At 38.6% G+C, this 20,043-nt stretch overlaps 1 pseudogene; it reads right to left on the bottom strand.

Annotated features, from left to right (window-relative positions):
• Window positions 1-17,411: 17,411 nt before the first annotated feature.
• LOC149248240 (arogenate dehydratase/prephenate dehydratase 6, chloroplastic pseudogene) lies at window positions 17,412-19,143 on the bottom strand (annotated as a pseudogene).
• Window positions 19,144-20,043: the final 900 nt, after the last annotated feature.

Below are 20,043 nucleotides of genomic sequence, written 5' to 3' on the forward strand. Positions count from 1 at the left end.
CAATGAGGGAAATACACTAGTCTTATAGGGACTTAATAGTATCCTCCCCGATCTATACTAAGGTACGTTGGTTTATCTGACATATTATACATTACAGGAAGAAATATCAAATGGCTAGCAAGATGGTTGACTACAAAGACTCTCCCTATGAATCCAAAGAGAGGTATGATGTTGGGAACTCTTCCGATTTGGCAGTTACATTGAGAAGTTTGAAGGAATAGATAAGGAGTTGTAAGACAGATAATGACCGGATCATACAGGCACAAGAAAAGAAAGAAGAGGTTAATGCTATACTTCTTCAGATTTTGTCATACTTGCAGCAACAAGGGCCACTTAGGATCATCCATGGACATGGGGATGGCACTAATGGGGCATATCACAGTAGGTCTCCTGGTAGACACAAGTCGAATAGATTTGATACAGTGAGAGATGGCAGATTTTTGGACACTCTAGATAGGAGGGGCAATGAGTATAGGTACTATTCTAGTTCTGGTTCTGAAAAACATTATGATCGTCATCACTGTCATCCTTATAGGAGGAATGATAAGGGATACTTACCATATGAATTTAAGAAAGAAAAACCACCTACTTTTGATGGAGATGTGAAGAATCTGGAAGAGGCAAAGTCTTGTATACTTGGGATGAACAAATTCTTTGAGTTGCACGAGTACATAGATAACATGAAGGCCATAATAATTATCTTCATCTTGATAGGTAAAGCAGACATCTAGTGGGAAGATGTTAAGTGAGTCAGAGACATCAAGACATGACTTGAGTTGGATGGAGTTCAAGAGGATTTTTAGGAAGAAGTACTTGTCATAGAGGTACTACAACAGTAAGGCTAAAGAATTATATGAGCTAAAGATTGGATAAATGACAAATGAATATTACATGACCAAGTTTCTGGATCTATTAAGGTATGTACCATATCTTATTGATGAGAAGGCTAATGTTCAAAGATTTGTCAGTGGTTTTCCATTAGCATCAGTCACTTGAGTAAGTCATTGGGAAATTGAAGCATTTCTATGAACAGTCAAAATGTAAGAATGAATCTTAGCATGTATCGAAGGTAAAGAAAAAGGTAGAGGTAAATGGAAGCCTAAGAGAACAACACCTCAGAATGCAGATGGAAAGGAAAATATGGCACCAAAAAAGAAGTTTAATGCAACTAGACAGGAACACAGGTCACAATAGCAACAACATAGAGGTGAGGGGAGTGTTGGACATGTGGTGAGGAGCACCTTAGGAGAGATTATCTGCAACATCAGGGTGGTAGGCCTCAGATATATAGTACGCAGGAGGCGCAAACGTTTGGGGATGTTGGGCAGAGCATTCCTCGTATCTATGCAGCAGCGGACAACAGGCAGGTAGAACACCAAGAATCTATAATTGAGATGGACAGTAAGATTTGTGATCAAGTTATTTATATTTTTATTGACCCTGGATCTAATTATAGCTATGTTAGTCCTGACTTGGTGGATAAATGTGGTTTAAAGAATTGCATGCCAAGTCTTGGTTAGTGCAGTTGGCTACAAGTACAAAGAAGTGAGTTCATCATTGGGTAAGAGCTTGTGCATTTGATTTGAATGGTATGTCTACCACTGCACATCTACATGTACTACCGTTGGAATCATACAGTATGTTATTGGGCATGGATTGGTTGTATCTTCATAGAACCAAGGTAGACTCCTATGACAAATATATTGAGTGTGTTGATGACAATGGGGAACCAAGAGTCTTGCAGGGTAAGAAGAAAGCCACATCAGTTAGGATGGTGACAGTTATGCAAGAAAAGTGTATCTGCAGGAAAGGGTGTATGTTATTTGCAACACACATTTCTAGTGAAAAGGGTAAGGAGGTTGAGGATGCAGATGTGTTGAGTAGGTACCCAGTTTTGGAGCAGTTCAAGGATGTATTTCCTGAGGACATTAGAGAGTTTCCACCTCACAGGGAGGTAGACTTTTCTATTAAGTCAATGTCAGGGGTAGCTCCAGCATCAAAAGCACCTTACAAGATGATCACACCTAAGTTGGTTGAGTTGAAGTTGTAGTTGAAGGAAATGTTGGAAATGGGATACATTAGGCCAAGTGTATCACCTTGGGGCACACCGGTATTTTTCATGAAGAATAAATATGGTACCCTCAGATTATTCATTGACTACAGGCAAATGAACAAAGTAACCATCAAGAACAAGTACCCTTTTCTGAGGATTGATGACTTGTTTGATCAACTGAAGGGAGTAGCAATAATCTTGAAGATTGACTTGAGATCCAGATACCATCAAGTGCGCATAAAAGAGGAGGACATTTACAACACTGCGTTCCAGACTAGGTATGGGCATTATGAGTTTGTTGTTGTTCCATTTGGATTAACTAATGATCCAACTATATTTATGTTTTTGATGAATAGTCTGTTGCGTCCATATTTGGATAAGTTTGTTATTGTGTTCATAGATGATGTATTGGTATATTCTAAAAATGAGGAAGAGCATGTTGAGCATTTAGTAACAGTGTTGAGGTTGTTGAGAGAGCATCAATTGTATGCTAAGATCAACACGTGTAGTTTCTTTCAGACTAAGGTACATTACTTGGGGCATGTTGTCTCCAAGGAGGGAATTACAGTAGATCCAGAGAAGATAAGATCCATCACGGAATGGTTAGCTCCTAAGAGTGTGGATGAGGTGAGATCTTTAATGGGTTTGGCAAGATATTATCAGAGGTTCATCAAGAACTTCTCACAAATTTATTATCCTATCACATCATTGCAGAGGAAAGGTAAGGAGTTCCAATGGACAGAGGAGTGTGAGGCTAGCTTTGAGCAACTTAAGTAGTTTTTGACACGTGCAACAATGCTACAGATTGCAGATCCGGACAAAGAATTTATGGTATGCACAGATGCTTGCAAGAGATGGCTTGGTGGAGTCCTTATGCATGATGGACAAATGGTATGCTATGAGTCCCGGAAACTAAACGAGCACGAGTAGAAATACCCAGCATATGATCTTGAGTTAGTAGCGAGCATACATGCATTGAAGATGTGGACACATTATCTTCTTAGCAGGAGGTTTGTACTTATGAGTGATCACATTGGGTTGAGGTATTTGTTTGACCAGTCAAATCTGAATGCTAGATAGGCTAGATGGTTGGCCACGATCAATGAGTTTGATTTCGAGATCAGGTACATCAAAGGTAAAGAGAACAGGGTGGCAGATGCTCTCAATAGACAAGTATAGGTACATCACTTGGCAGCTATGAGCTCCTATGGGACAGAATTATGGGATAGTATCCTGCAGGTAGGTCAGGGGGATGTTAGGTATATGGATATTATGCATAGGTTGCAACAAGGTAATGGTATAGGTGCAGGTGCACAGGGTATGGATTATTGTCTTATAGCGAATGGATTGGTCAAGTTCCAAGAAAGGATATATGTACTGAATAACAGTGAGCTCAAGAAGGTGATCTTGAGGGAGTTTCATGCGAAACCTTATTCAGGGTACCCAGGTTATCCAAGATACTGACGTCAATGAAGATATTTTGCTATTGGTCGAATTTGAAGAGGGATGTAGAAGAGTTTGTGGCGAGGTGTTTCGACTGCCAGCGAGTGAAAGCAGAGTGTAAACATCCAGGTGGACTGCTATAGCTAATTACGATTCCAAGGTGGAAATGGGAGGTTATTTCCATGGATTTCATCACAGGGTTGCCTAAGACAGTGAAGTAGCATGATTCCATCATGATCATTGTGGATAGGTTAACAAAGGTTGCACACTTCATTCCAGTGAAGTCTACATTCTCAACTAGCGATTTGACATAGGTATTCATCAGAGATGTGGTTAGACTACATAGTGTTCCAAAGAAGATTGTGTCAGACAGAGATGTGAAGTTCACTTCCAGGTTATGGAAGGAGTTATTTGTAGGTTTGGGCATAGAGTTGGCCTTTCACACAACTTATCATCTGAAAACAGATGGATAGGCAGAGAGGATCAATAGGATATTGGAGGACATGTTGAGGATGTATGTGATGCATCAGCGACAGAAGTGGGAAAAGTATCTCCCTTTGGTAGAGTTCACATACAACAATGGTTATCATGACTCATTGAGGATGAATCCTTTTGAGGCATTATATGGGTGAAGTTGTAACACTCCTATTAGTTGGAGTGATCCAGTTAGCAGGGTATTGATTGGACTAGATATGTTGGCAGACATGGAACATGAAATATAGGTAATCAAGAAGAATCTAAAGGAAACATAGGATAGGTAGAAGAGTTATGCAGATAGGAACAGGTTGTTCAAGGAGTTTCGGGTTGGGGAACATGTGTACTTACGCATAAAATTGAAGAAGAGTTCCTTGCAGATTGGATCATGTGCCAAGTTGGCACCACGGTTTTGTGGACCCTTCAGTATCATTGAGAGGATTGGGCCAGTAACCTATCGACTTGCACTGCCTCCAACAATGAAAGTCCATGATGTTTTTCATGTATCTTTGCTTAAGAAGTATGTTAAGGAGTCTTCAGTGGTTCAACATCGAAGTGATCGTCAAATGTCCATTGGTCGATGAGGTCTTGAACTTTATTAACTTCGCCAGTTTCGTCGTCTGCATTCAGTGTCTAGTGTCTTCAGCTTCGACAGTGATGTTTATGGTTTAGGTTGTTCGGTGATGTCAATGGTTTTCATGGTTTTCGAAGGATAGGGTTTTGTACTTGGTTGTTGACATGTGATTGTCATCAGTTCTGTCGGGGTTTGGTTGTCGACTCATGTTTTTCGTCAGTTCCGACAGGGTTTGCTTGTCAATTTTGGTCCATGGTTATCGTCATTTGGGTTTGAATGTCACTTTGTGACAATTGGTTGTAAATGGGTTTTTTCATGTAAAGACTAAAACCTAAACCTAATTCCTAGCCCTAAAGCTCTATGGTACAAAACAAATGAAAACCCTAAACCCTAATCTATACCTAAGCCATACATTAAAAATAAAAGCATTAACCCTAACCTACGAAACCCATTCGGGCCATGTTATATTACAAACCATATAATAAACACATTAAAAAAAATTACAAACTCATATTACAGTCCCCTAACCACAGTGGTTAGCCACGTTGGAACAACGGGCTCATGTGAGCAGTTAGGAGGTTACATTTAAACCGTGGGTCCCTAACCGCTGGTCATAACCACAGCAGGACCGTAGTGTGTGAACACTGAGCAGTCACCACCATGTATACCGCACGGAGATATCAATTGTAACCGTGACTGTTGTCATGTGAGTGGTGGAGATAGCCGCCATAGTGTTGGAACCGTCGGGTTAAACGCAACGCCGAAACAGTCATTGGAACCTTGGCATGTGAACGCAGTGCAGCTGACCATGCAGTCAGCGGAACCGCCAGAGCCATAATCGCGAGTTATCAACATGTTCACATGCGCTATCAGCACCTCCGCCCGGTTAGCTAACTACTAACAGTCCTTGAGCTATAATAAGGTTGCAAAGTTGGTTTTGTATGATTTTTTGATTTGAATGTTGTTATTTAATTACACCTAAGACCTAATGACATTAAAGCTTAACCATAAACCTTTATTTAACCCCAAAAGTCAACTAGTGCATTCCTAAACTTGGCATGAAGAAGTTCGAATGAATTTGCAGGGTTATAAAGGCAGTTTGGTGCTTTGAAGAGAGGGATGAGTGGTTTTGAAGTTTTGTGTGCAGATTCTGGAGGTTATAGGAAGTTTTTGTTTTCAGTGTAACAGGAGCATTGGGAGTCAGAATTGGGAACTGTGAAAGGAGTTGGAAAGATATTTTAGAGAAATTTCTTATGACAGTGACCAGAAGTGCCTATGTGCACAATCAGTCTGGTTAATTTGCTATGTAATCGACCTCCTCGGATTCAATCGTAATAAAGCGGTCACCCATCTTGAAAGCGAACCTGGAGACATAGTCCATCAAGGACGAACTCCGTAATCAATCTTGTTGTCTGGTATCACTGTGTTTTTTTTGTTTTTCACTTTTGTTTGCATCTTTCTTATGTTTCAATTCTATCATCAATTCATTCCTTTTCAAGTAGTTCTCACGGTTAAAACACTTTAAGTTAACATTCAGTTCACCCATGGTAATAATCAATTCTACTTCAGTTTAACATATGATCATTTCATATCATATAATTTGGTATCAAGGTAGGTCGTGTTTTTAGAATTTGTCAGTGAATGTTAACCAGGTCAAAGTCGCAACATGGAGAAGGAATCATCGAGGAGATAGATCCATAGATTGGAAAGCGAAGAGTCGCTCATAAGTTGGCCATGACAGGATCTGATGCAGGTGAAAATCCTGAAACTAAGATGAGTGAGGAACAATTTCAGCAGGCATTCTTGAGTATGCAGTAGATGTTGGGAGAACTATACGAAGATAATAAGGCGAGAGATGTAAATTATTCTTCAAAGACATCGAAGAAGGACAAAGGTAAAGGCAAGGCTGATAAACTTCCTTCACCTCCATCATCTCCATCATCATCATCTTCTTCTTCTTCTTCCAGTTCAGAATCTGTAACAGAAAAGAAACCTAAGAAAACAACTCTTTTGAAACTTGATGTAAAATTTGAGTTACCTATTTATGATGGCGAAATGAATCCTGAAAATCTAGATAACTGGATTAAGCAGTTAGAAGTGTATTGTCGTATTCAGAACATTTCTAACAATAAAATGAAAATTCAGTTAGCTACACTTAGAATGGGGGGAACAACTTTAATCTGGTGGGAAAGTAAAACTCAGATAGATGTAAAGCAGAAAGGTAAAGTTATCTCTTCATGGTCTAAGTTTTTAAAATCTCTTAGGAAACAATTCTATCCTTTAGGATACATGCAGCAAGCTGTTATTGATTGGCAGCATTTGAGGCAAGGTAAAGGGTAGAGTGTTCAGGAGTTTACTCAAGAGTTCAGAAAGAAAGCATCGGCACTTGGTATTTCATTGGATACATGTGAAACTTTATTAAAATACATCGGTATTCTACATTCATATTTGTAGCATACATTATTGATGTTTAATCCTAATGATTTTGATGAAGTGTGTGTTCAAGCCATACATATTGAATCAGGTGGAAGAGCATTCAAGTTCTCACCACAATCATCCAAAGAGTTGGAAATCAAGGATTCGAATGAAAATAAAGGGAAGAACAATTTGAAGAGAAAGAAATCAGCGACAACTTAGAAGGAAAGACCTACTTGTTCTCATTGCCAAAGAATCAGTCATGATGAATCTAGGTGTTGGAAACTTCATCCAGAACTTAAGCCCAAAAAGTTCCTTAAGGAGAAAGATGAAAAGAAGGCAATTGCAGTAGTCCAACAAGATCTCAGTTCCAATTCAGGTGATGAAAGGAGGATAATTGCCATAGTTTCAACAGGTAAAACTTCTAACACTAGTTCAAGTTTGAGTATTATTTCATATTCATCAAACATAAGTCCTTCAAATGAGGATAAAAGAGTTGAATTGTTTAACATAAGGATAACTTCTAAGCACATAAAGATAGATACAATGTTTGACAATGGATCATAGGCCAATTTAATATCTGAATATTTAGTTAAGAACTTGGGTTTGGAGACACGGAATCATCCAAGACCTTACCCATTAGGATGGCTAAATAAATAAACTCAGATAAAAGTCACAAAACAATGTCGATTAAGATTTGCCATTACAGCTAATTACATTGATGAAGTGGAATTAGATGTGGTTCCAGTAGACATATGTGGAGTTGTCTTAGGAAGTCCTTATCTTTATGATCGTGATGCAGTGTTTTATAGGAAGGAGCATAAATATCACTTTAAGAAAGATGGGTTTGAATTTATTGTCAGGGCACATCAAAATAAAAATCACTTGAATTTAGTTGTTGCTAATCAGATGAAGTGATTAATAAGTTCAAATAAGAAATTTGTAATCATGTGTGTAAAGTAACAACATAAGAATCAATAAGATGTTTGTTCAAGTTATGAGTCTCAGTTTAAAGATAGTTTGATCGAAGAGGTAGAAAATTTTCCAATTCTATTTAAAGAAACCAAACATCTTACTCATAAGTAGGGAATACAACATGAGTTACAGTTGATGCCTAAAGCTCCTCTTCCTAATGTCTGAATGAATCAATCCAGTCCAAGTTTGGAAGTTATCAGTTACGGGGATGCAATTCAGTATTGGGGAAAGTTAGTGTTAAATTTCTCTTGTATTGTGTCACCATTTCATGTTTCAAATAGTTTGGAAGCCTCTTTTCAAGTAGAGAGGAATCCTATTTGTTTTCATATCAAAGCCTTTTCTAAATCAGTGTCAAAGTATTCAATACATCTAAGGGAAACTTATGCATCTAGGAAAGTGCTAATCAATGGAAACATCATTTAATAAATGAATAAACAGTGATTCAAACAAATCAAAAATCAGTTCAATACCTTCAAAATCAAACTAAGTTGTAGCAGTTTTTACATTACAGTTTAATGGATTTATTACAGCAAGTTCACTTAGTAATCAAGAATCAAGAAAGTATCTCAAGTCGAGTAGCTGATATGATGTCAAGAAAATCTTTGAATGTCTCTATCATTCTGCAAAATAGATTGTTAATACATGTCAATAGTACTGAACAATATCATGTAGAGACTGTTTTCAAAGATGTTTATGAATCACTAATTTATGGTATTTCGTGGAAAGAAGTCAATTGCCATGTTCATAAAAGGTTGTTTGACCATCTTCACAATTTATGCATACTGCATATGGATGGAACAGCTCACAGATTCAAAATGTGCCATGATCACCATCATCAGGGTCATCACTTTCAGGTGGTTGATCGAATGTATTGATACATCTTCCGAACAAGGTGGAGAGTGAAGGAGCTCTACCCTCATTTACTATCTGTTTAAGTCAAACTTTTGTGGTCTAAAAGCTTTCAAGTGGAGAGGATTGATCCAGGAGGATCTTGTCATTCCAGCATGAGTGGAGTCTTCAGTGGTTCAACATCGAAGTGATCGTCAAATGATCATTGGTCGATGAGGTCTTGAACTTTATCAGCTTCACCAGTTTCGTCGTCAACATTCAATGTTTGGTGTCTTCAGCTTCAATAGTGATGTTTATGGTTTAGGTTGTTCGGTGATGTCAATGGTTTTCATGGTGTTCAAAGGATAGGGTTTTGTACCTGTTTTTCGACATGTGATTGTCGTCATTTCCGTTGGGGTTTGGTTGTCGACACATGTTCGTCGTCAATTTCGACATGGTTTTCTTGTCAATTTTGGTCCATGGTTATCGTCATGTGGGTTTGAATGTTCCTTTGTGATAATTGGTTGTAAATGGGTTTTTTGTGTAAAGACTAAAACCTAAACCTAAGTCCTAGCCCTAAAAAGATATGGTACAAAACAAATGCAAACCCTAAACCCTAACCTATACCTAAACAATACATTAAAAATAAAAGCATTAACCCTAACCTACAAAACCCATTCGGGCCATGTTATATTACAAACCATATAATAAACACATTACAAAACTCATATTACAATCCCCTAACTGCAGCGGTTAGCCGTGTTGGAATCGTGGGCTCATGTGAGCAATTATTAGGTTACAGTTAAACCGCGTGTCCCTAACCGCAGGTCATAACTACAGCGAGACCACAGTGTGTGAACACTAAGCGGTCACCATCATGTAGACCGCGTAGAGATATCAACTGTAACCACAACTGTTGTCATGTGAGCGGTGGAGATAGTCACCATAGTGTTGGAACCACCAGGTTAAACGCAACGCCGAAACAGTCATCAGAACCTTAGCATGTGAACGTAGTGTAGCTGACTGTGCAGTCAGCGGGGCAGTTATCGAAACCACCAAAGCCATAACCGCGGGTTATCAACCTGTTCACATTCAATGTCAGCGCCTCCGCCCAGTTAGCTAACTGCTAACAGTCCTCAGGCTATAATAAGGTTGCAAAGTGGTTTTTGTGTGACTTTTTTATTCAAATGTTGTTATTTAATTACACCTAAGACCTAATGACATTAAATCTTAACCATAAACCCTAATTTAACCCAAAATGTTAGCTAGTGCATTCCTAAACTTGGTATGAAGAAGTTCAAATGCATTTGCAGGGTTATAAGGGCAGTTTGGTGCTTTGAAGAGAGGGATGAGTGGTTTTGAAGTTTTATGTGCAGATTCTAGAGGTTATAGGCAGTTTTTGTTTTTAGTGTAACAGGAGCATCGGGAGTCGAAATTGGGAACCGTGATAGGCGTTGGAAAGCTTTTCAAAGATATTTCTTATGACAATGACTAGAAGTGCCTGCGTGCACAATCAATCTGGTTAATTTGATGTGTAATCGACCTCCTCGGATTCAATCCTAATAAAGTGGTTGCCCATCTTGAAAGTGGACCCAAAGACGTAGTCCATCAGGGACGAACTCCGTAATCAATCTTGCTATCTGGTATTGTTATGTTTTTGTTGTTTTTCACTTCTGTTTGCATCTTTCTTATGTTTCAATTCTGTTGTCAATTCATTCCTTTTCAAGCAGTTCTCACAGTTAAAACACTTTAAGTTAACATTCAATTCACTAATGGCAATAATCAATTCTAATTCAGTTTAACATATGATCATTTCAGATCATATAATTTGGTATCAAAGTAGGTTGCGCTTGTAGAATTTGTGAGTGAATGTTAACCAGGTCAAAGTCGCAACGTGGAAAAGGAATCCTTGAGGAGATTGATCCAGAGATTGGAAAGAGAAGAGTCGCTCATAAGTCGACCATGAGCTATGTTATTTGGTATATATTTTTGGTGATGTTTCTATATGTACATATGTATATGGATGTAAATACCACCATGAGCTATGTTATGAATCTCCAGTATGCGGTATGTTTTCATGATGTTTTGTTTTGAGCATATATTTCATTGTCAATATTTCATCGAGTTATGTTATAAAGCTCCATGAGAAGTATGTCTTCTTTCAGTAGGTTTTTGAGGTATATGTGTGATTGAAAATCGAGGACGGTGTCCCCCAAGGGGGAGGGTTTTGTAACAACCTAGTGAAAATTTAATGTAATAAAAGTTAAAAACAATAACCATGGTTGATGGGACACTTATTCCAAGCTGGATGTTGGGCAAGACATCCCAGGGAGTGTTCATTTGGTTGTTTATGGCTAAGGAAATTAACGAAGGAAATGGCTAAGGCTTTGGAAAGGAAAAATGACATTTTTGGCACAATTATTTATGAAAATAATGGAAATTAGGAGAAAAAGGAGGTGAAAGGTCACATGTTTCATGTGAGGAGGAAAATTAAGGAAAATAATGGAAAATGAAGAAAATAGAGGCCTCATTCATAAAAAGGCTTCTGAGGATCAGTTGGTAACCTTTGTCAGTTCAGTGTCAGAGCTCTTTCATTATTCTCTATCTCTCTCTCTCATACTCTTGGACACTTAGAGTTTTCTTGGAGTACTTTGGCATTGGAGCAAGAAAGGAAAAGAAGCAAGAGGAAGCAAAGATCAAACAGGGAAAGGAAGGATCAAGCAAATACAACAAGCTTCATTGCAAGTATCGACTTGCATATGTATTTTCCTTGTTAGATTTGGCATGCATGGGATTGCATGTGTTTATTTTCTACCATAGCATGGGTTTTTCCATGTGTGATAGTATTTCCAGCCTAGCCTTTCCATTTCCTGATAGCTTTGTTGAGGTGGGTTCAGTCATCTAGTTTATGTGGGATGGTCGGATTGGATTTGAAGCTGAGTGGGGTGGATCTCCAAATTGACAAACACATGATCTAGTAGTCCATGAATCGGACTATGGATCACAAAAGCCACTGACCTAGTAACCCCTGAACCAGACTATGGGTTGCAGTAAAGCCAAATTGTGTGCCTTAGAGTGCCTAGGAATCCTTGCAGGTGAATGGCAGGATATACGGTAAAGCCAGAGGTGAATTTTCTCTGCATTGGGCCTAGTGGTCTCGCGATGGGATGCAGGGTAAATCCTAGAGAGTATGTATCGGTGTGGGGCCTAGTGATCCCTAGATCAGACTTTGGATTGTTGTAAAGCCTGAGAGACTAGGAGGCACTCAAATTCTTCACGGTGTAAGCGGAGAACTCCGGTGACATCCATGTTGATTGGTGTTTTTTATGTGTTCTATGAGTCGCACATTCATGCTTGGAATATGGCATGAGGGTTATTAGCTAAAGAGAGACTTGGTTTAGCCAATTTATGGTCGGGTGGAACGTGGTAGGCCCATCTCCGATTGGTGCATTGCATTCATTAATGAGAAAATTCATTCCCTTGATTTTCATGTGTAAATGTATTGATGTATATGTGGATTTTTATGGCTGGTATGCTTATGGTAAGTATGTTCCTATTATGTTGGTTATATGTATATTTTATGACAGCAGCTATGTATGGCTCTCAACATTCTTTTACTTGTACATGAATGGATAATGTATCTATGACCTAATAGATGATAATGTAGAAAATTACATGCGCGAAAAATGGTTCATAGCGATTCTTAGATAAGTATGAGATTCCTACACTTAATTCTATTGTTTACACATGTAGATTACATGTTGATGATATGTTTGACGAAATGTCTATCATGGCTAGGAGGGTTCTGATGATGGCCTTGTTCATCTTATTGCTTTTGCAGCATTGTTTTCCTGTACTTTTATTGATTCTAAGCTATCACTCCATTCTGGGAAGTGACCTGAGCTCTGGGCCTGAAAAAGGGGCTTAAATCTCGGGGTCGCTGACACAGAACTAGCAACTTTGGTCTTTGGTCACTGGCAGGCAATCCTATGAGAGCGACTTTGGGTTTCTAGTCGCTCCCTTACCCTTAGCATGAGAGCGACTGTGGCCTAAAAGATCCAAAACATCAATGGGACGTAGGTTCAGGTGGTTTGAGTGGCTGACATGTCTCCTGAGGATTCTGAAGCTGATGTTGGATGATCGTGTGTGATGTTTCTGTCAATTCAACTTCCTTAAGGTCACATAGGAGGTCAACTATTATCATAGTAGCCTCTCATCTCATTTTTACCTCGGTTGGCATGGTTACTTGGGTGGATTTGGAAGGAGGGTTTTACAGGGGAAGATAGAGGATTGTAGGTAAGAGAGAGAGAGAGAGAGAGAGAGAGAGAGAGAGAGTGAGATGGGGGAAGAGAGAGGGAGGTGGGAGAGGAAGGGAGAGAGAGGAAGGACGATAGAGAGGACTTGAGAGGGGGGGGAGAGAGGGAGGGAAGAAGAAAGACATAGAGAGCGAGAAGTGGAGAGTAAGAGGGAGTGACCAGGGAGATATGGAGAGAGAGTGTGTATGTTTGGGGTTGAGATAAAGAGACAAAGAAGGTGATATGAAGAGAAGTGGGGAGAGAAGGAGAGAGGGGGGGATATAGCAACAGAGTTGGAGGGTGAAGAGAGAGAGAGAGGTGGGAGAGAAAGGGAGAGAGAGGAAGAGAGAGGACATGAGAGAGTGGAGAGAGGGAGGGAAAGAGAGATGAAGTTGGAGGGGGAGAGAGAGGGAGGTAAGAAGAAAGACATAGAGAGAAAAATGTGGAGAGAGAGAGGGAGTGATAAGTAAGATGGAGAGAGAGGGAAAGAGGACAGCAAGAGGAAACAAAGAGAAGCGAAGAAGAGGGAGAGAGAGAGAGAGAGAGAGAGAGAGAGAGGATGAGAGAGGGATAGATAGATAGATTGGAGAAAGAGAGTGTATGTTTTGGGGGCAATATAGAGAGACAAAGGGAGATAGAGATATTGATGGAAGGTGAAGAGGGGGAAGAAGAGAGAGATGGAGGGAGGGAGGAGGCACAAAGATATTGATAAATATGGAGTGAGAGAACGTGTTTGTTTGGGGGGTGAGATAGAGATAAAAAGAAGGAGAGATGGAGGGTGATATAGATATAGATGAAGGGGAGAGAGAGGGAAGAATTCTTCTTGCACTAGATGCATTGATTTCAATGTAGATGCCGATTTTTAATCCTATTTGATTGTTTGCACTAGATACATTGATTTTAGTGTAGATGATTTCCAATCCTATTTGATTACTTGCACTAGGCATTGATTTCAGTGTAGATGGTGATTTCTAATCCTATTTGATTGCTTGCACTAGATGCACTGATTTCAATGTAGATTTTGATTGCTAATAATATTTGTTTGCTTGCAATAGATGCATTGATTTCAATGCAGATGATTTCTAATCCTATTTGATTGCTTGTTCTAGATGCATTGATTTTAATGTAGATGGTGATTTCTAATCCTATTTTATTGTTTGCACTAGATGCATTGATTCCAGTGTAGATGTTGGTTTCTAATCCTATTTGCTTACTTGCACTAACTACATTGATTTGAGTGTAGATGTTGATTTCTAATCCTATTTGATTGCTTGCATTAGATGCATTGATTTCAGTGTAGATGTTGATTTTTATTTGATGTAAATGGATGTATGATGGTACAATAATTTTAAAGTGATTGGATTAACATTGTACACTGATTTCAGTGTAAGCACAAAAAAATATTGACAATGTACATTGATTTTTGTGTTATAGTAATTCAACCTATTAATATTAGAGAGCAAGAGAGACAAGGTATGATGTTTACTACAACAGCTCAAGCTAAATATTTAAATGGTTTACAATTTAACCTGTCGTTTTCATACAATCAAAATGACCAAAATAAGTAACAAGTGACAATAAGAATAGTAGAAGAAAATAGTTTGAGATTAATCACACTGAAAACTATTTGTAATTGACTATATTCTTATTATTCACATTTTCTATCATTCAACACTATTACATTGTCACTTTGCATTCAAAATTTTCATTTCATCGGTTTTCATCATTAAAGTTGTTAACAATATTTATCATCTCAACAAACTGAGGTAACTAAGCAAATTTAAAATTAAAATGACCATAACCCGAATCTCACACATATTTAACATATTTAAAATGATTATATTCATATTAATACAATATTTATCATCTCAACAAACTGAAGTAGCTAAGAAAATTTAAAATTAAAATGACTAGATTAATCTCAGACATATTTAACATATTTAAGAGGTAACTAAGCAAATTTAAAATCAAAATGCCCACATTATATTTAAAATTATTATTGATAAAATTAATCATATTTCCTTGGTTGCACATGAGTGAAACCAACCTAAATCCATCTTAACCTCGGATCTATCAAGGGCCAAAAGGGATTAAATCTCTGGAGATGCAAACATTTCCTCAAATTTTACACTCAAAAAAAAAGTTTGCACCTCGAGAAATTTGATCTCTCAAAGCTAAATAGATCAGAAATTAAGATGAATCTACACTAATATATAAAAAAATATAACTTTAAAATTATTAAAATATATAAAATAAACCCCAACAAAAAATGATTGTAACAAAAATGATGGGCGTATTTACACATAATATTCTTCCATAAAATAGAAAGTAGTCTAAAGATCATCGTGCCTGAGTGACAAAATCTTATATTATTTTATAAATTATATTTCAATTTTTATATTTAAATTAGAAAAGAGAAATTAAAATATAAATAGTATGTGATTTTGTATGATAAAAAATAAATTATTATTTATAATGGTAATTAATTTTATTAAATTTAAATAATTTAAGAAAGATGTAAAAAAGTTCAACTATATTAAAGATGGGTGTCATCCACCTTAAAAAGCTCAAGCGCCCTTGAAATATATTATAATTTAATTTAATTATTTAAAATTTTATTTATTTCATTTTAAAAAGTAGATGAACATAGAGAAAGAAAAAAAAAAAAAATAACAATTAAAAATTTGACGAACTTTGTCAAGAAGGACACGTGAGTCGCTTAAGATCAACGCAAATAAATATTAATCATTGTCCGAAAACTCTCTCTTTTTAATCATTGTCTGAAAACTCTCTGTTTTTGACTGGAAATAAAAATAATTGATGTGTTGAAAGTTGAAACCATGATAAGGCTGATTATACTGTCTGGTCAACCTGAAAGTATTGAGGGGCCAGTAACTTGCTTCGTTTAGAAGTGATCCTCAGAATAGTGAGAAGCCTTTATTCAATGTACTTAATTTTCTGTGCATGTTTTGGTTGGATGTGGTTATGAAAATTCTTCTTTCATTCCTCTTAATCTTCCCAGTCAAAGCTTACAGGTTGATTACATTTTCTTGGAAGTGATTCTGAGAAGCCTTCTTTCATTGCCCTTTGTTTTCCCAGTCAAAACTTACAGGTTGATTACATTTTCTTGGAAGTGATTCTGAGAAGCCTTCTTTCATTGTACTTAAATTTCCCAGTCAAAACTTACAGGTTGATTACATTTTCTTGGAAGTGATTGTGAGAAGCCTTCTTTCATTGTACTTAAATTTCCCAGTCAAAACTTACAGGTTGATTGCATTTTCCCAGGCATGCTTTATTTACAAGTGATTCTGAGAAGCTGCCTCCAATGTATATTAGTTTTCCAGAGTCAAAACTCACAGGCTGATTATTCTTGCAGAAAAAAAAAGAGATAAGAACTACAGGACATGTGCATGCACTATTCAACCAACTTTATGACAAAATAGATATATGTGTGGACATTATATAAACAAAAACCTGCAGACAATATCAGTAATTTATTATTCAAAGGCAGTATACAGAATCTGTGGATGCACTATTACACCAACTTCATGGACTTCTTGACACAACAGAGTAGACCTGTGTGGACATATTATAAATAAAAACCTGCAGCCTGTATCAGTAATATATTATTCAAGAAAGTGTAAAACAACAGAGTACATGATCATACAATAGTAGACATATTATAAATAAAAACCTGCAGCCTGTATCAGTAATATATTATTCAAGAAAGTGTAAAACAACAGAGTACATGATTATACAAGAGTAGACATATTATAAATAAAAACCTGCAGCCTGTATCAGTAATATATTATTCAAGAAAGTGTAAAACAACAGAGTACATGATTATACAAAATTTGCTTAAGATATTCAGATTTGTAGTGTTGTCAAAAGGGACATTTTGGAATTATTTCTCATGTAAGCTGTGACGTTACAGAGGCCTTTTCATTTTCTGGTCATATTTAGATGCTACAAATTGCCCAATGAATTTTGGGATGTGATTCTTTTCACAAAATCTTTGAAGCTGTTAGAAAAACCAGGATGGTATTGTGAGGATATATTTTAGAAAGGGTTTTTTTGAAGATGAACTGTATTTATAGTTTGTAATGATAATTTGAATGTGATGAATTTGGAAGACTAATTTTAAATTAATTATAAAAAAAACGATTAAAAAGAAAATATTTCACATCTTGCTCTCTTCAATATGAACTACATTTTCTCTCTGGAAGATGAACCACATTTGTTGATCCGCAATAATAATCTCAATTCTTCACATTTGATAGTCCGCAATAATAATCTCAATGTGATAAATCTAGCAGACGAATTTCAAATCAATTGTAATCCCCGAAACCCTGAGGAAAAGAAAACCACATACTTCATTAATTCGAAAGGCAAAGCTCGGCCTTTCAAAGGCTTATACAGAAACATAATGTATATGACCAGTAGCTGCTCTTCAGCAGCACTGATCATGGATGTAACAATAAGGCAATCATAATTTCATTGACAGTATATAAATATCATGTATATAAAATTCCCAACAGTTAATCCCAGTCTCTTATTTTCGCCGAATTCTTTACAAATAAGAATGGTAATTTAAGAAGGATCAAGGGAATCGATTGGGGGACTTATGTCCATGGGGTAACTCCCCAGCACCCTGAGAAAATTAGTAAACTCCTGCAGCTCCGCCAGAGCATTCTGAGCTCTGGGATCCGCCATGGAGGCCTCGAAATCGATGTAGAAGAGATACTCGAAGTACTTGGCGGTTCCCAAGTTGGAATCGTCTACGACACGGAGTGGGCGGTTTCTCTGCGGCCTGCTCTCGATTTTTGTGAGGCTAATGTCCCGGAAAGCGAAGGCGGCGAGGACTTTGAAGAGAATTCCAGTCCCCTCGTCTTGTGCGAAGACTATGCTGGTTTTGAATGGGCGGTCCACCCGGGGAATGATTGGTTCCCGGGCGAGGATCACAAAGCGGGTGACGTTGCTAGCGTCGTCTTGGATTCCGTCGGCGATGATATTCATGCCGTAGATTTCGGCCGCCCGGGAGCTGGCAATGGCGGCCGTGTCGCGGAGATAATTCTCCGCCACCATCTGGGCGGCGCCGGCGGTGTCGTCCACGCCCTCGCGGATGACCTTGTGGCCAATGAGCTTCGAAATCGTGTCCTCGCACTGGGCAAGGGCCTGCGGGTGGCTGATCACGCGTCGCACATCCTCCTTCCTCGTGCCCGGGAGCGTCATCAGGCAGTGGTGCACGGGCAGCTGCACCTCGCCCACAATATGAAGCCGGTGGCGGAGGAGCAGATCATAGTTGCGGTGGATGCTGCCGCCAAGTGAATTCTCCACCGGCAGCACAGCCCGGTCCGCAACCCAGAGCTCCACCGCCTGAAACGCCGCCTCGAATTGGTCGCACGGTATGGGCTCACAACCTGGGTAAGCCTTTCCCGCCGCCGCCTCGCTGTACGCGCCCGGGACGCCCTGGTACGCCACCCGAAGTAGCGATCCGTGCTTCGGCGACGGTTCCAGATTCACTATCGAGAGCGGCCGGGGCAGCGCCATCATATCTTTGGAACCCGCGGAACGATCAGACTCGGCACTGTCTGAACGAACCAGCGCCTTCGAGTCCGGCCCCGCTTCGGCTTCCTTCGCCCGGAGCTGCAGCTGGCTATTCATAATAGCACAGGAGCTCTGCCATTCGCAGACTTTCAGGCGGGCTTCCATAGGTACATCACCATTACTATTACTACTACTAATGCCATTTCTATTGTTGGCTTCGTGTTTTGCAAATACAGAAACATGGCGCCTGTTGCAGGCACCGGCCCTAAGCATCGACAAAGAAACATTGTATCTACAGAGAGAAGATTTGTACCTCAGCGTCTCGCTGTGAAGGGTATCGACCTTCAATGCTATGCATCTGGCTCCGGCTACCATCTTGGAATCGTGGCTGTTGCTTCAAATAACTGCTCCTGAAATTTGCAGCTGCAAATCTCTTTCTGTTCGGTCCTCTTTTCTTCACTCAGAGCTAATGATTTTCCAAAGCTGGCAAGGCAATGACAATTAAGAGGAGGCAGGCTAGGCCACCCTTTGCTTGTTTTGTATATATTCTGCTCCATCCCATGGTGGGTTGTTGCACATTACGGCGGCTACGTCACGGGACTATTCAACACGGTTAGTTAGATCGTACGCTGTGATTTCGTTTGGTTTTTTTTTGTTTGGCCCTTCTCACCAGCTTTCCCAGCCTGGCCGCCCGAGGCCCCCACGCATCTAAGACTTGGAGTGAGACTGCGCACCATCAGGATTGAAAACCAAGTAAACTGAGTTTTGTCCTCCCCCACCTTACTTACCATTCTACACAACCCTACCATCTACTCTGCCAAATGTAACAACCTAGTTGGACTCAAAAATTATATTCTTGGTCTCTGTCCAATCTGGAAATTTTTGTTAAGTACTTACCAAACCAGAAAGAGAAAGCAGGGCCGGCTTAACGTTCAACATGCTAACCCTAATTGCTGGCCCAGTGTAAACCAGGTGCTTCATGAATCCATGAATGTGGTAAAGAATGGGACTTCGTCAACCTGATCCGTATATTCTATGAGCATACATCAAAAGTACAAAATAAGAATATTCAATGGTGGCCAGTGGGTTGGTGAAAGGTAGATGTTGTTATTACTTTAGTAAAAGTTTAATTATTTTGAAAGATTGGTTCATTTTTAACAATTTGAGAAAAAGTTGAGTGTCACATTTATTTATCCATAAATTAATTATTTCGCAAGCTTAATCAAAGTGTTGTACAATTTTGGTCACATCATTTTATTAGTGGTTAAATCATTTTTCAAGTGTTGGACAATTTTGGTAACATTATTTTATTAGTGGTTAAAACATTTTTCAAATTAACATTAGAGTGTCTATTTGGATTTGGTTGATTTGAAAAAATATTGATATCTATATAATGATTAATTTTAAGTATATGTTACGTTAGTAATTACATGTAAAAT

This window comes from Pinus tabuliformis, chromosome 7 (genome assembly GCF_031772625.1).
Source record: "Pinus tabuliformis cultivar Carrire ecotype Pingquan chromosome 7, CPIR1, whole genome shotgun sequence".
In the NCBI taxonomy this organism is placed as follows: Eukaryota; Viridiplantae; Streptophyta; class Pinopsida; order Pinales; family Pinaceae; genus Pinus; species Pinus tabuliformis.